The sequence below is a fragment of the Carassius gibelio genome, chromosome A9 (assembly GCF_023724105.1).
Source record: "Carassius gibelio isolate Cgi1373 ecotype wild population from Czech Republic chromosome A9, carGib1.2-hapl.c, whole genome shotgun sequence".
Lineage (NCBI taxonomy): Eukaryota > Metazoa > Chordata > Actinopteri > Cypriniformes > Cyprinidae > Carassius > Carassius gibelio.
In genome coordinates, this window is record NC_068379.1 from 27,415,567 (window position 1) to 27,429,646 (window position 14,080).

Sequence of the window (14,080 nt, forward strand, 5' to 3'; positions counted from 1 at the left end):
AAACCTCTTGTCTTGTTTATTATAGAAGTGTATGTCATTCCCTCTCTAAACAGAAAATATTTTGTGAGGAAGATGATCTTTTTAGAGCAAATTTTTTTGGTGGAATTACAATAAAGTCTTTATCACAATTAATGTGCTCAGGTTCATTTCTTCATTTTATATGAATGAGTACATAAAAAAAATCTTGACTTGTGTGGTTGAAAACACACACCCGTTCATATTTCTTAAAAACTGCTTGTTTTGTTGTGTCGAGAGTTTGCACTATAGTGCATCGAGGGTATTTTAATTTTTTGGCACAGCTGTACAGTGCACATCTAAACACTTTTCTTCAAGCATAACCTTAGTCCTCTAAACAACACCGAGAGACTTTTGAAGTAAACCATTCTGACACGTGATCACATAAACTGCTGGCCATTTCAACTGCACTTCAGTGTTTATTGTGCTTAAACTGAAATCCCTTAGCATCACTCACAGTGAGAATTTCAAGGTGTAGTCTTTAAGCAAACCTGTAGACTGTTGTAAATCAATAGCTCTTGCTGTACAGTCTCCCTAGGGAGAAGTCTTAGATTGATGAAACACTGCTGGAACACTCTTTTTTACAGCATCAGCAGCTTCAAGACCTCGAACTACACTCATTAGCAGGTCGTTAAAGGGAGAAGGGTCATCACAATCAAATGGTATGTGAACAGTTTTGAGTTCTTCTAGTTTGTATTTTATTAGTTTTGTGAATAAACGAGTAAAAAAAGAACATACATTAGCATTCAGCAATTTCTTTAAATAAATGAATATGCTTCTTCAGCAAGGATGTACAGTATTAAGTTGATCAGAAGTGATAGTAAAGCATAATAATGTTGCTAAAGATTCCTGTTTCTATAAATAGATGTTCTTTTAAACTTTCTGTTCATCATATTATTTTGAAAAAAAAAAAAATCATACTATATATATTTCAGAAGTGTAGAGGCCCCTGCTCTGATTGACTTCAGCACATCTGGGGCCACTGGACATCACTAGTTTCTCACACTGAGCTGCTGTGATCTTGGTCCACTCTTTTTACTCTCTCTTCCATAGTTCGGTGACTGTAGTTGGTTTCTTACCTATAACTTTGTCACCAGGCATTTTCCAGAGATTTTCAGTCGGGTTTGTTTCATTATTTCAGTGTTCTTGGCTTCAAAGAACTGCTTTACTTGTTTTGCCATGGTATGGTGACATTGTCTTGTTTAAAAATTCCAGGCTGATTGGGAGAAGCTTGCAGGGAAGGAATCGCATGATGTTGAAAGAGGTTCTGGTAAATATTTTCATTCACCTTGCCATGTATCTGTATAAGAGAACCAAACATGCCCCAAACCATCAAACCTCCTCCACCTTTCACTTTACACACTCAGGCTTTAGTCTTTCACCAGTTTGACAATAAACATATTGTTTACCATCAGACCCAAATAAATGAAACTTGCTCTTATCACTAAAGTGAACTTTGGACCTGTTCTTCTCTCTCCACACAACAAGTTCCTCAGCAAAGGTGAGCTTTAGCCTTTTGATTCTTTCTGCTGATGAGAGACTTGGTCACTGCAGAGTGCACTTTCAGTCCAACTTCTCTTAAACTCGATGAGACCGATCCATACCCTGTTCAACACTGAAGTGGCGAGCAATGTTGCTGCAGTGTTGAACCGATTCCCCGGTGAGAGTTACCACATTGTCCTGTCCTTTTGACAATCTCCAGTCGCAAGGTTTTAATAACCTTACAGCTGCTCGCCATCTTGCAATCTCAGTGAACATTGAAGGAATGCTGCCAGTTAAATAGTGTTTGTCGAATAATTAAGGAAATGAGCACCAGGTGCCAGATTAACACCAATAATTGGAGGAAACTACGTGTTCTCTAATTTTGATTAGTTCTTTTTCAAATACCTTATTGAAGTTTTTTATACTGTCTGAATACAAATAATTTATTAAATACTGTATGCTTAAAAACTGCCCTTCTAATCATGTTAGAATAACTTCAATATGGACTAATCTTGAATTTAGGAAATTGTAGGTGTGTTCTTTAATTTTGATATGCACTGCATATAACTGTTTCCTTGAAAATATTAAGCAGCACTTTATTAAATAAATGCACCCTTGGTTAGTAATAAGAGGCTTCTTTCAAAAAGCATAAAATTCCAAAACTTATGAATGTTAGTGTAGGAAAAAGCCTAGTAGAAATTATGTTGGACCTTTTACATTTTTAAAAAGTACCAGGTTTTAATTAGAACTGCTTTGTAAGTTCAGACATTATCAGACAGACTTTGTAAATTCAGTACATATCATTCTCCCTCTCAGACCATTTTGATATTAACATTTATAATAGATAAATATTCAACAGCAGAATATTGCAAGTGGCCATTCAGAAAACAAGTTTTGCAAAGATCCATGCAATTCAATTTAATAATAAAAAGAAAAGAAAAAAGAAAAGAAAAGAAAAAAATTGTAATTTTTCTGATTATTCTATTTTGCATGTTGCATTAGCACATAAATTACCTATAGATCCTGTCATGTCGAGTAAAATACTTTCCCTTTAAAAATGTATGAATTTTGGAAGAGCTGATTATGTCTCACAAGCTCTTGGTCTGAATTATCTCACTGATGTGGATGTGTCATGTTTTTGCCTAAAACATGATGCATGTACAGTTCTCCATACTTCTCAGGGCTCACTACATATGAAATAAGTGTTTATACAACCCAGCAGTCTATCTACTGTAGAGCTCAGAAACCATCACTAGATCATTTATCTCAATTACTAAGCTCTCTCATATTTAGGCAACTATAGCAAGTGGTTTAATGCTGTGAAATCCTTTGGCCTCTCGTCTCAGCAGGGTGTGAGCTAATCTGAGCCATTCATCCAACACGAGTGGAAAAAGCCAAAGAGAAGAAAAAGAAAGATGGAAAGCTTTGCTCTTCAGCCTCCTTTTGTGTTTGGAGTTAGTTACTCTCATCTCGCACACTCTTGTCTGGCTGGATAAATATGATGTGTCTATCTGTCTTTGTGCTTTCACAAAACCTCCAAGAGCACATGAATCATTGAGCAAAGCCCATCTTCCACAGAGACGCTGTCAGATGATACAGAGAGAAGGATGGAGCTCACCTTTCTTACCTAGGTACCTCAGACTTAGTTTTATTTAAATACCTTTACAAGAAATAATTCACACACAAGATTAAACTGTATAACAATTTCATCATAAACAATAACATATTCATCCATATGTCTGTTTTCATGTAAATTAAGAAATATATATAATAATATAATAGAACATAGGATTCAAAAGAATCAGAAAAGTTGTCCATACCAACCTTGCATCAGTATAGTCTTCTGCAGGGTTATCATAGTAAACTATAACTAAAAGAAAGAATGAAAATAAAATGTTAAATAAAAATAACAAACATTTACTGTTAACTGAAATAAAATCAGTTATTTAATATAACAATCAAATTGACAAGTCAACTTTTCAAACTTTTATTTAGTTTATGTACGAAGTAAACTCAGAAAATAATAAGACTATACAGACAAAACACATAAATAAAAAAGTAAATAAAAATGTAAAAAATTTAAATAATCATAAATAAATATTCAAAATATAATCTATTACTAAACATTATAATAGTATCTCAGAGGTATTAAATAACATTCATCTGAGTGCATAGATTTGTGTCAGAAACTGACATTTTAGTCAGTGTTTATTATTAATACGTCCATGGAACAGTGAGTTAAACAGATCAATTTGGTTCATAAACAAATAATACAGACTAATTTTGTTAATCAGAAAAGATTTAACTGAAAGGGATGATTTATTTATAAATCTGACATTACTGCTTTCATGGATGTTGCAGGAAAAACTAGAGCGGATGTCCACATTTTCTATGAACAAAAGCTCCAGTCAAAAATTGATTATGATTGCATGGGAAAGAGTGACCCAGTATATTATTATTTGATTTGATGATATTTATTTGTTTAGTTTTTATGAACTGTTCCTTTAAAAAAAGAATAAAACAGAAGCATGACAGTGCATGGCTGCTTTGTTTCCATGGAGATTGTGAACAATGACTTTAATTCAACAATCATTTATTATCCTTTGACCTAGCAAAAAATATAATCTTTTGTGACATCAGTTGTTAAAATGGGCAACTCAATTACTCTGGCATTCAAAGTGTGACACCTATTCATTCAGTTAATTCAGGCTTTGAAATGACATGAATGGAAATACATTATATGTGACTGATGTAATGATCAAAATAATGTTTCACAAATAAAAACTCTTATGTCTGAGCTTCTTCTTTATCATGATTCCAGCTCTGCTCACTCTGACATTCATCAGCTATCTTCCTGAAATGCATGCTGTGATGCCCAGTGTTTCCCATCAAGCTTCCCCAACCGTCCAGCTCCACTGAAGCAACCTCCGTAGATCTTACTCCTTAACACCACCTCCATCAAAAGCCCCTTGGAAAAACATTCCATAGACATCACCTTCTGCAACAAAGAGTTTTCTGCCCTCACAAAGCCTCACAACTACCTCCTCACCATCCCTGGGGTTGCGTGATTGATCTGATTCCAGGTGAGCCAGTGCCTTGTGGTAAGATCTGTCCCTTCTCCTTACTGGAACAGAAGGCCATGGAGGAGTATGTGGAGGAAGCTCTCAGACAGGGCTACATCATCCCATCCACTTCCCCCGCAAGATTTTTCTTTGTGGCGAAGAAGGACAGAGGCTTGAGGCCCTGTATAGACTATCAAGCATTAAATCAGATTACAGTCAAGTTCCGTTATTCTCTTCCCCTTCATCCCAGCTGCCCTGGAACAACTTCGAGGAGCCACCAAATTCTCCTTCCTGCCACTATGAATATCGGGTGATGCCATATGGCCTAGTCAACGCCCCTTCGATCTTCCAAGATTTTATGCATGCAGTGCTCCGGGAGTATCTCAACCTCGCCGGAGCCTTGCCGAACATCGAATGCATGTCCGAACCGTCCTAGCACGATTAAGACAACTCCAACTCTTCCTCAAAGCCGAAAAATGCACCTTCCTTCCACCAATCTTCAGTGCAACTCCTAGGGTACGTCATTGATAATACAGGAATCCACATGGATGAGGGAAAGATTGAAGCAATCACTTCCTGGCCATTACCTTCCACTATCAAAGAACTCCAACGATTCTTGGGCTTCGCCAATTTCTACCGCCGGTTCTTAAAGGATTACAGTACATCATCAGTCCAATAACCAACCTCCTACGCGACAAACCCAAGTCTCTGTCCTGGACCCCAGCTGCCAATGAAGCCTTCACCACTCTCAAGCAAGCCTTCACAAGCACTCCCCTCCTAGTTCACCCAGACCCAGAACTCCCCTTCTTGGTGGAAGTGGATGCCTCTACCACTGGAGTGAAAGCAGTTCTTTCTCAGCGGCAGGGGTCCCCTTCTCAACTCCATCCATGCACCGCCGCCTTCTCCCAGAAGCTCAGCCAGGCAGAAAATAACTACAACATTTGGAAACTGAGAACTGCTGGCAATCAAATTGGTATTAGAAGAATGGTGACACTTGCTTGAGGGAGTGGCTCATTCATTCACGGTACTTACTGATCACAAAAATGCAATACCTTAGAGAAGCAAAACGCCTAAACCTCCGCTAAGCTAGATGAGCACTCTTCTTCACGAGGTTCCACTTCACCATTTTATATAGACCCGGTCCTCGAAACATCAAAGCTTATGCCTTATCCCGAATCCATGCGTACGAGGAAAGTATGGATGAGCCTGAGACCATCATTCCCACTCAGCTCATCTCCAGCCCTATCCAGTGGACCTCCCCTCCAGTTGCCCTGGTCACACCTAGGAGTGGACTTTATTACAGACCTACCTCCCACTAATGAACACCTGTATCCTGGTAATAAAAAAAACCATCCACAGGTCTTACATCATTCCAATGTGTACTCGGGTACCAGCCCCCTCTCTTCCCCTGGTTAGGAGACCCCTACGACGTTCCTGTGGTCGATTACTGGTTCTGGGAGAGTGAGAGAGTCTGGGAAGAGGCTCACCATCACCTACAACGGGCAGTGCACATGCCAAAGATGGCAGCCGACCTTTACCGAGCACCCACTCCTACCTTCCAACCTGGACGAAAGGTCTGGTTGTCCACCCAAGACATCAGATTGCACCTGCCCTGCCGGAAACTTAGTCATAGATTCATCAGCCTCTTCACCATCCAGGAACAGATCAATCCCCTCACCTACAAACTCCAACTTCCTCCTCAGTACAAAATTCATCCCACTTTTCATGTTTGACTATTAAAACCTTTTCACCCTCCTGTCTCCACAGAGCCTGACCGTACAGAGGAATCCCCTCTTCTGATCCATCTACAAATTCAAGGAGGATATTCTGGAATCCCAGCAGCGTGGTGGCAGACTGGAATATCTAGTTGACTAGGAAGGATATGGCCCTGAGGAGCACGCCTGGGTCCCTAGAGATTGCATCCTTGATCCCACACTCCTAGAGGAATTCCATACATCACACCTGGATTGTCCAGCTCATCAGGGTAGAGGGAGACCACCACGTCATCGGGATGTTCGGCCCTCAGGAGTGTGCCCTGGAGGAGGGGGTACTGTCACAAATCGGTCAGGCTCATCACCCAGCCAGTCACAGTGCACTCCCTCAAATGAATACTGATCACCGGCACCTGTTCACAATTCACCAGTACATGAAAGCACACACCTAAGTCATCACCTTGTCCGATCTCGTGGCTACACAGCGGAACTTCCTTTGTCTTAGTTACTTGCATTGACTCCTCTAACTTACCTTTCGACTAACCTCTTCTCCAGTGAGTCTCCTCTCCTCCTGCGTAACTCCAGCATTCCTCCAGCGATCACCCCCACTGTCTGTAAGATGAAAACTAATATCAATTCATATTGTCACTGCCATTAACTATCTCTCCAATGGATAAACTCATCCCCTGCATCTCTCCCACTACCATCGCTATTTACTGTTTCAATAAATCTGCTGTCAACCAATCTTCTGTTCCCAAGTCTGTTTATTACAATATTGTAATAATAAATGGCATTTATGACAGAAATTATATTTTGTTTTCTTTTTACATTAAACACATTAAATATTATACTTTGCAATATAATGTGTACTTCCATCTCAGGTTTCGGTCTTAGATTTCATATAAAATTATATTATAAAGGTCTTAAAAGGTCTTAAATTTAACTTGTTCATATCTGTAGACACCCTGAATTTAGTATTCCATCTCATGCTCACCAATGGGTCCTCTGCAGTAAATGGGTGCCATCAGACTGAAAGTCCAAACAGCTGATAAAAACATCACAATAATCCACAAGCAATCCACACCACTCTCTTGAAAATGTCCATTCCCTGTTGTTCTCTCACATCTAAATCCACCCACATATTTTTTTCAGACTGTTTGTGCTTGTAAATGGTGCTGGATCTGTTTCTATTTCTCTCCTGATTCAGATAATATGACTTTTTACTGAATAAAGCAATAATATGGTTATGAAGGCAACATTTGAAGCAAACATGCAGCTTTTCATTAATCATTAATATATGAATTTATGGAGAGGTGTGGATTACTTGTGAGATATTGTGATGTTTTTATCAGCTGTTTGGACTCTCATTCTGATGGCACCCATTCACTGCAGGGCATCCATTGGGGAGCAAGTGATGGAATGCTACATTTCTCCAATCAAATCTTTTCTGATGTAGTAACAATCTCATCAGCATCTTGGATGGCCTGAGGGTGAGTAACACTTCAGCAAACATTTCAATTCATTTTTTGGTGAACTATTCCTTGAAAAAACCCCAAAAGTATAAAACTTTAAAAATGCTTAACTTAAAAAGACTCCCTCCCAAATAGGCTTTGTGCATTAGCTTCATCTGAAAAGTTTCCTAAGCATTAATCAGAAAATTAGAATAATACTCTTGTAATAATGACATAGTCAGAGGCAATAAACTCCAGGGGAAGGCCTAATCCACCTGTCCTTCCTACCCCAGATGAATAAAGTGCTGACTAATACCTCTCTTAGATGGATGAGCTGAAACGCTAAGCACTATCAGGAGGGTAGGTAATGCCCACACACGTATAACTTCTTTCTTATGTCTAAATGTATTGAGTAGTGTATATATTTAACAGAATTGTTTCTGGAGTTCTAGAGGCAGTGGTGTTGGGTCTGTGCCTGCCTGTGCAGCAGATAGTCAGTCTCTCTAAGGCAGTTAACTCTATTAGATTAGTGGTGTTAATGCAGCCCAACCTGACAGACCTCTGCTGCACCTAACTGGGTACATCCATCTGCTCAGAGATTGAGAAATGATTTTGAATAAATGCATACGATAAGGGTCAGAACGGCTGAAATAAGTATTTCAAGTCAATTTATTTAGTATAACACTCACTTATACATATTGCTTCAGGGCAGATTTACAGATTTACCATTTAGAGTCTCCAGTGAACAAGCCAATCAATGAAGAAATCTCCATATAAGATGTTTAGGATGATAAGGTAAGATCTGCACTTTTTTGTGATGGAAGTCACAGGTTGGTACAGTTTAATTTAAAATAATGTAGTGAAGGCTGGCTTTGATTTGACATTATTTTATGAATGTTTTCAAAAATATATATTAATATAGTATATTATATATTATATTATATTATTGTATTATATATTTATTGGAATATTAGCATCATTTGTACCTTTCAATACGTATCTGTGTGTGTGTCTGTGTGTCTGTGTGTGTGAAAAACCAAAGTTGTTTGAAAATGCTGAGCCTCATAAGTATCTCAAGATTCACAAAGATTTTTTTTTTGACTTTTTTTTTCTTATTTGTGATATATTTTGCCTAGTGCTATATGCTTAAATTGTTGCTAAACTCATAGATATTCTGCTTCTGTATTTCTATTAAATTACTAAAAACATTTGACAGCGAATTCCCACCCCCTCTTGAATTTTTTCACAACGTCAATCAACCTTGCTATGCAAAACAAAGTAACTAGTCTTACTGCTGATTGGTTGTGTGTCTCCCAGAGCGCGATGTGATTGGATGGCGCGCCTGTCGTGTAACTGGTTCCACCATCAGGTTTCGTGGCGCAGAGGATTGAGGCTCATTCTCTCACTCTCTCACTCGCGGCAGCACGAGTCCGGAGGATGGAGGCGATTGAAGCGGTAGGTGAAACGCGTCTCTCTTACTACTCGCTGAAGAATGGTTAGCTGCTCAGACCTGCCTGCAGGGAGGAAAAGTGAGCTGTGACGGGTTCTGTGGTTTGATCTTGAATTCTGGAGTTTGTTTAGTGAGGTTTAGTGCGCTGAAGTGTTTGCCGGGTCAAAGTGATGGAGGTGACAGTGGCTCCGAGTCTCGGCGCGGTACTGACGCTGTCCGAGGTGCTGAAAGTGAGTATTAGCCACCAACTACACCGAAAAACATAGTAGGACTTTAAACAGGAGAATACAGTTTTATGGCATTTTGTATTAGTATAAAAATGTTCTAATTTAAAAATCATATATATAATTTATATGTTTTTGGTGTGTTTTGAAGTGGTTTTATGAAAAAAATAATTAAAATAAGATTGACCTTATACTTTGGGGAAAGAACAATTCATTGAAATGTGTATGTGAACTAGCATGTTTGTTTAGACTTTTCTGTTATTCAAGATTATTTTCGTATGAAGCTGGGTTATTTATTTCATGTTTGCAGCATTATTATAGTATTATAGCATCGTGAATTAAGCTGATTGTGTTTTGTGGTTATGTTGGTAATTCTGGGATCTCTCTTTTGTTAAACTTTATGTAACTGATGTGGCCTTTTATTGCTGGCAGTAGATTCTACAGTAACATTGTTTAATATAAAGTAGATTTGTATATAAGCTTTTTGATGGTTTAAATAAAGTACAAAGAGATAATTATGAAAATCTCATGTTACTGTTTTTTTTTCTGCTGATTGTGTCTAATTCCTCTTCTAATTCCTCCTAAAATGTTGCATTGTATTTTCTTTTTCTTTTTTATTATAATTTTTTATTCTGGTTGGAAATAAATCATCATTAGTTCGTGAAAACACTGTTGATTACTGATATGTAAATATACCTTGCTATATAAAGAGTTTCAGGAAAAATCTTTTGCGATACATTTTGGAAACACTTTATTTTAAGGACTTATTCTTACTATTAACTAGTTATTAAAGCTACAATTTGTAAGATATTTGCAGTGAAATATCCCAAAACTACTAACCTAGCGTTATATATTTTGTCCAGCTGATTACTAACAAAATCTCTAATGATTTCAACTACTTGTAAATCATGAGAAAATTCCCATTATAAACAGTGACACAGGGCAGTGCAGTCGCATGTCAATTACATTAGTTCCCCTCTGTTACTGGCTTTACTGACGTAGAAACCACATGACAACAGTGTCATGGAAAAATGCGGAAGTAGTTTCGAGACAAACTTTAACTAGAAAGAGATGCAGATCTCGCTTGTGTTTTACTCGACATGTGAGTTGTTTTGATTCATATCTTTACAGAAAATGTATGCTTTTTTAACGATCAACAAGATTAGTATTATGAGGCATACACACCAAATGCAGGGCATCGCGTCTCTAGACCCGCGTGAGGATGCATCTGATTCATTGTGTGATCGTGTCTTTGCATTGAATTTGTATGTAATCTACTTGCGCCAATCGTCGAACTCGCGTTAAATCCATGATTTATCTTTCCGTCTGATTGATGGCCGTCAGCGGTTGGGTAGAAGACAACAAATCCCATCATTCCACGCTCCTTCTTAGCGTCATCAAACCACGTGATTGTTATTGTTTTGATAGTGCGCCCTCTAGTGGCAGGTACCTTTAACAATACCATCATATTGGCTGTTGACTATTAGTAGTTTATTATTAGTGGTTATAAAGCCCATTGATTCCTTATTGCATATGACCATATTTTAGATCCCTTAATCCTACCTTATACCTAAACATAACAACTACCTAACTAACTAATAATACACAGCAAATTAGAAAATTACTGAGGGAAAATAATTAATTAATAGTGAATATGTGTTTTCTTGTTTTAAAGTGTTACCTAATTATTATTATTATTATTTTTTTTTTTTTTTGTCTTTTCCGCAGTGATAGGTTTTATTTCTTAATTACTTAACTTGTTCTCAAAGTTTATTAATATGTAAGTCATCTGGCTGTTTTTTATTTGTTGTTGAAGACATAAAAAGACAATTTTCTTTGTGCACATATCATTTTAACATGTCTTTTGGACCATAGGTTGCATATTTGCATTCAAAATTGAACAGATCTTTCACATGTGTTTTGACTCTCTCATTCACATTATAATGCATCATTTATTACCCCACATTATAGCAGATTGATGCTAGGGCGAGTTTTCTATTAATGAAGAGTAAAAATGAATGTGCCTTACTCACAGATCTTTCACAAAATGCTCATTTATGATCACTTGTCATTATTGCCACCATTTGTGAAATAACTTTTAGAACTGGCATCTCTCTTTAAGAAAATTCTTGTTGATAGTGGAATTTATAATATAAAAAAGTAGTTTAAGGTGAAATAAGCTCTCTGTGCCCAAACATCTGGCAGAACATAAAATGGATCATTAATATGAAATGGGTACGTTTCCAACAAGATTAGAAGTCAGCATTAAATGGAAATTTTAGTTACTTTTTCTTCTCTATTGTGTCATATCTGAGTGAAATGTTGGGCGGGGCTTGCTTTTGTCCATTGGGTTTTGATTGGATTTCTCTTGTTTTCTAATTGCTGTGATCTCATGTGAGTGACAGGTTGCTGGAGGGAAGTGATTGTTGTCAACATTTCATTGCACATGTCATCAGAGAAGAGATGGTGTGGCAAAGGAGAGAGAAAGTTAATGTTTTCGATTAAAGATTATGAGGACACTTGAATACAAAAAGGAAAAAAAAGAATAGAAAATATTGATGTGCATAATATAACGATTTATAATAAAATTATTTGTAATACAATTATTTGTAATAAACACTACAGCATCCTTTTGAAAATAAGAATTGTCAATTTTGATTTAATGTCAACTTTAAAGTATTATTTTTAAAGATTATAAACCTTTTAGAATGTATATAATGTGCTAATAAATAGCTGAGATATCACGTGATATACATGTGCTACACTGAGTTATCAATTGTGTCTAGAACACTAGTTTAGTGACCTGTGCCACTGTTTGTATTTTTCGTTTTGTCAGTAAGAGTAGTTTATTTAGGGCGTCTTTGATGCTGAAGATCTTTTGTTTTTTGTCTCTGTTGTTAATTTAGTCCGATTATATATTGTTTTTTTGTTTTTTTTCTAGTAAGATTGGTTTGGGTTTTACTTATTTCTTTGCATTTGGCACGGTCTAGTTCTTTTCTCTTTACCCTTGTTTCTTTTGTGAACCTTTTTCTTTGGTTTGCAAAAATGGTGTATGTAATTAATAACTTTGAGGTGTCCTTGTTATATTGATTCTTATTGTAATAAACTATCACCTTTCTTACACTAGATTTGTTTGTGTGTGAGGTGTTTTCCAGTACGTGTTCAATGTTTTAGTATTGCACGCCTTATTTCCTCTAGACTGAAAAGGGTTTGTAACACATTATATATATATATATATATATATATATATATATATATATATATATATATATATATATATATAGATAGATAGATAGATAGATAGATATAGATATAGATATAGAAAGCCTTTTGTTCAATGTCATGAAACCAGTGCTTCTTCAAAACAGAATTTGATGCTAAAACTCGTTTAAAAATCTTTTCAACTATCAGTTGTTTACTACTATAAATAACCATGGTAACAGGTTTAAAGATCTAAGTTTGTCCTGTACTGACAAAATTAAAGCATACAATTACATTAAAAAGACTTGTCCTTGAAGAGTTCACTTCTTGCTTTTAGGAATAATGGAAACAGTCACTGGTCAACAAATGGAATAATGTAATAGTAAAATAGTTTATGTGTAATCTGGGGAATTAAATTGGTTTCAGCACATGATTAATAATACAACTACTACTAATAATTATTATTAAATAAATAAATAATAAATAATGACCAGTGCTGCTTCCAAAAATAAATTAATGCTGAAATGATGCATAACCTGGGAGAACAAATGTAAAATTATATTATGTTGACTAAAATAAAAATATAAAGAGGCAAAATGCTGGCTTTGCCGTAAATATTTGCTAATACAGCAATTAGGAGTTTAAAGATGGCAGGATGCAAAAAAATGCAATGTCACCAGGAATGAAAATGTATATATTAAGACAAATGTCTGTATTAGCACATTGTTCGTTGTTGAAGTATTTTTGTATGCGCTTGTGTGTCCCGTTTTATGGTATGCATTATCTGTTGCAGCCACATGTTGGTTCCACTAGCATCACCTGTTTCGACGGGGGTTCGGTGTGCCGCTTTGTTCACATACGGACTGACAGTAATAGCTGCAGCATCTCCTTCATTTGCTTCTGTTCTCTTTACTCTGGTTCTCAAGTTGCAGTTTGGAAAGCAAAACAGGTGTTTGATGAGGATCGTTCCTCCCCGGCATTTCTCTTTCTTACATAAAAATCCAAGGCAGTAAGTCACTTATCTTGTTGAGAGGAAAGGGCGCCAGCTTGCGCTTTCTCTTGGGTTTATTTGAAATCCAATATGAATTGTGCCGACGCTTTGAATTTGCTTTTGTGACCTTGGCAGTGATTTCTTGGCAAAGACAGTGTCGTGTTGTTTAAAATATGTTCTGTAAGCCGACTCCCGGAGGGGAAGTCTGCATATCTGAGGTTTGTCTTTATGTCCCAGGTGTCTTTTAGTACTTTATTGTTCTGTCGCGGATATTGAAATAGCCTCTGTGGTCTCCCAAGAGGAACGATATTTCTTTATGGGGAATAAATGCAGTTTTATGTTTGACTTGACTCGATGCAATCATTTCTGTCACTGCAACTGTAAGTGTACTCTGTTGGAAAATGTAATCTCTTTATGATTAGACAAGCTCTTGTTTCCATATGGAAGCCTGACACGGAACCTAAACAGTGTACAGTCACTCGAAGCATATAT

The 14,080-nt window shown here is 36.8% G+C and overlaps 1 protein-coding gene across 4 annotated transcripts in view; it reads left to right on the forward strand.

Moving 5' to 3' along the window:
• Positions 1–8,950: 8,950 nt before the first annotated feature.
• The window catches only part of b3galt1b (UDP-Gal:betaGlcNAc beta 1,3-galactosyltransferase, polypeptide 1b), a 146,127-nt gene continuing 140,997 nt past the window's right edge, over positions 8,951–14,080 (forward strand). For 2 of the 4 annotated variants that reach the window (XM_052606611.1, XM_052606609.1), the window contains exon 1: positions 8,951–9,177. The gene's annotated coding sequence lies outside the window, so the exon portion shown is untranslated. The other 2 variants (XM_052606612.1, XM_052606610.1) reach the window with 1 other exon arrangement.